We start from the raw sequence: 4062 nt of genomic DNA, 5'->3' as shown, positions 1-4062 counted from the left end.
GGCAAAAGGCCCAGGTAAATAACAATCCTTTATGATGCAGAAGGTATGATTCATCTGAAAGATTCACATTTGATCCAGCGTTGGTGTCTTTGTCATCCCATTTGTGCAATTAATGGATTAAATCTGTTGACTGGAAGCAATCTCGGAGCAGATATTCAATGATGTGATCATCTGAGCGGTTCTAGTTCTTTGCAGTGATTAACTTTATCATGTGAAAGTTTATCTCCTCCATTTCATTATTACCAATAACAGTCCCTTACATCAACAATTTTCATTGCTTTAACACTGTCCACGGTGAAATTTCGATTGATGCAGAAATTATTTTAATACGATAAACCTAAACAAAATTACTGGTTGGGCCAGAACTAGGATATTATCTGGCTTTTGATGCCCTACGTTCAGGGGGATGTCAGTGCTATGGGAGAGGCTAATGAAAAGATATATGATGAATGTATTAGGGATGCAATGCTCAGGTTATTAGGAGAGAATTGGATGACATAGTCCTCTCTTCACTGGAACCAAGTAAGGTGGGAGATCTGATGAGTTCTTCAAAAGTATGAGGAATTTTGATGAGGTAAATCGGGTGACAGAGGGCATAAATTCAAGTATTGTGTCACAAAATTAGAGATTAGGAGAATTTTATTTTTATCCACATTGTTACAACATCAAATGCTTCAGAAACTAGTGGAAATGGCATCCATGATAACCTCAAAGTGTAGTTAATATATATTTTAAAATAGAAAAATAATAGGAAAGGCCAAATGCCAAATATATTTGAAAATCGGAAAATAATGGGAAAGGGCCAAACAATGGGAGTGATTGAATAGCTCTTTCAGAGAGCTAGCAAAGATGTGCTAAACTAAATGCCTAAAACAATGCTTCTCCAGAAGTCACAGATTCAGTCTTTAGTCATGATATTGTCGGACTGTTCAAAGGTACTTGCGTATCGTGTTCCCAAATTTGGTCTGACCTTACAAAGCACTGGAAAATATCTGTGCATTCCACTTGGATGATCACTGATGTGATCAGTGTTACAATTTGAGTTGATGTTATAACTGGTCAGGAAAATCTCAGAATGGAACCCTGACTCAAAAGACAGGAACTTTTATATTAATTTTTAATAAAACGTGGAGAAACAAAGTCACAGGACTGCGAATTAGTTTCAACAACAAGAATTTTTTTAATTAAACATGAAAAAATTGGATTATAATACAATACAGGTTTTGGGATAAACACGGATTACAAAGTACATCTAATCTACAATGGCCTCATTAACATAAAATCCTTTTTAAACACACAAGATGACTGTGGGTAAATGCATTCTCCACTCTGAACCCCAAGTGAATGTTTGTGGAACTCTCTTCAGAATCCCCCCCAGCTGATTGTCACATGTGAGTTTCCAAACTCCACTCCCAAATGTACCACTAAAATCGTCTCTCATAATCATACTTTCCCATAGCAGTTTGCATTCTAAAGTCTAGTCCAGGTTTTTTAAATTACTCAGTTAATTCAAGCTTCTGCTCCACTTTTATCAGCAAATCCAGTCCAGGATTTTACACCACCCCCTTTTAGGTTTCCTTTGTCTTAACTGCTTTAAGACAAACTAAGATCGAGCCACTGATTTCCATAGTTATTTCAACTTGTGTTTCACAGGCTGTAGTAAATAATCACTTCAGATATATTTCTAATGTCTCAGCCTTGTCCTCCGCTTTGCCTGTCTTTACTCAACATTGCTCTGTTCTAGTATCTTTAACCTCGGGCTTCTTGGAAACTTTTCTTCATTTCTCTAGTTTCCTTAACTAGCTGCTCTTCAGATCACTGCACTTGTTTTTTTAACCATCACTTGCCTTTCTTCCAGCAGAAAGATGTTCCTTCTCTACCCTTCTAAACCAACTGCTTCTAGCAGAACTGTGAGAGCTACATTCTTTCTCTCACTTCTGGGGCGAGGTCGGAGAATCGCCTGGGGTCGCCGAAAATCCGGCCCCCGCCGTGGCAGAGATTCTCCGCCACCCGGGAAGTGGCGGCGGCGGGAATCACGCCACTCCGATCGGCGAGGCCCCTGCGGCGATTCTCCGGCCCGCGGAAGTCCTGCCGCTGGGATGCCTCTCCCGCCGCTGAGGTTTGAACCACCTCTGGTGGCGGCGGGATTGGAGGCGCGAGCGGGCCCCCAGAGTCCTGGGGGGGGCGCGGGGCGATCGGACCCCACAGTAGCCAGGCCCGCGATCGGGGCCCCCCGCTCAGACTCCGGGCCAGTGCCCTGGGTGCACTCTTTCTCTTCCATGGCCGCCACGGCGGAGGCGAAAGAGAAACCCACATCGCGCATGCGCTGGTGGTGATGTCAGCGGCAACTGGCCGCTGATGTCACCGCCAGCGCATGCGCCGACCGCCGAAAGCCTTTTGGCCAGCCCCGCTGCCGGGTGCGCCGGTTTTTTGCGCCAGTCTTCTGGTGCCAACCGCTCCAGCGCGGGGCTAGCCCCCAAAGGTAGGGGAGAATCCCGCCCCGATCTCCAACTGCAATCAAATTAGCGAACTAAAACATAAGTTTCTCTATCTTATTTATGGTTGATGCCGTAGCCCTATCTAAGCACACTAGAAACAAAGTTGGAACTTAACCAACCCCCATACATACAAACACCTTTGTCTAGCATGAATGTAACTATGGATTTTCCCCTAACAGGCATGGAAACATTAAACACACCTTATTTCTAATCTTTACCAATACAAATCTTATTCCTTCAAAGCTATCTTTGTTTTCCTAACATCAGTCTGGTATATATTCTATAGTATTCAATTGGAACACTTCATACAGTTTAAAAACAGAAATTAAGTTCTTTTATCTTTTAATTAAAAAAACTTTCTGAATCTGATCACGTTAAACTGCTTAATTGTACAGTAGATTGATTATTCTTTGAAATTGTTATGCCTTACTTTATAGAAGTTATCATCTGTGCTGTTCCCAGCACATTGCAGAGAAATATGAAGTGATGTATTTTGGGAAGAAGAATAAGGAAAGGAAATAGAAGACAAAACTTTAAATTGATAGAGGACCCAGGAGATCTCGTGATTCAGATATGCAAATTTTTAGATTGGAACGACAACCTGATGGGCTGTAACCAGCACATGTGATCCTAGCAATATAAAATATAACAGTAGCGAGGCTGAACCTATACAAGACACTTAGGCTAATGTTTAAAAATCTCATTTTAGACTGGGTGGGAGGGGATGGTATATGTTGGGCGGGGGCAGAGCCACCCGCACTAGCTAACTAAAGTCGGCTAGTGAATTGAGGTGAGGTGAGAGGAGGGCTGCGGACATTGGAGCCTGGTTAGCAGGTTTCGATGGGCCTGCGAGGCAAGTTAGGGGGGAGGGACTGATGCTGGGAGATGTTTTTTCAAGAGGAATAGTAGGGGGTGTTTTTGGGAGGGGGGGAAGGAGTTCGATGTTAATAATGGATAGGGATGGGTCAGGCTAATGGGGCAGGGCCCGTTGGTGTGATGATGGTGGATAAGAATGGTGGGGGGTGATGAGAGACCCACAGTTAGGATAGTCATGTGGAACGTGAGGGGGGTTAGTAGGTCTGGTGAAGAGGTCAAGGTTGCTTGCGCATTGTAAAAGTTTGAAAGCTGATGTAGCAATGCTGCAGGAGACTCAGTTGAGAGTGAAGGACCAGGTGAGACTTAAAGGGCTGGGTTAGTCAGGTGCTTCACTCTGGATTTGACGGAAGGGCTCGAGGGGTAGCGGTAATGGTCAGCTAAGGAGTACGCATCCAGATGGAGAAGGTGGTGGCAGATCAGGGGGGGTAGATATTATGTGATTGTGACCGGGGCGCTGGAGGGGAGGTTAGTGACGCTACCAAGTGTATACAGTCCCAATTGGGACGATGTGGGATTCACAAAGAAGGTGTTTGGGGCCATCCCCGACTTGGAAACACACAAACTGATGGGGGGGGGGGGGGGGCTGGAGCCAAGGTTGGACAGGTCACGGCCGCGCTCGCTGGTCCCATCAAGGGGGGGGGGGGGGGGGGGGGGGGGGGGGGGGGGGGGGGGGGGGGGGGGGGGGTGG

This window comes from Scyliorhinus canicula, chromosome 4 (assembly GCF_902713615.1).
Source record: "Scyliorhinus canicula chromosome 4, sScyCan1.1, whole genome shotgun sequence".
NCBI lineage: Eukaryota > Metazoa > Chordata > Chondrichthyes > Carcharhiniformes > Scyliorhinidae > Scyliorhinus > Scyliorhinus canicula.
Note: the sequence above shows the minus strand (reverse complement) of the source record.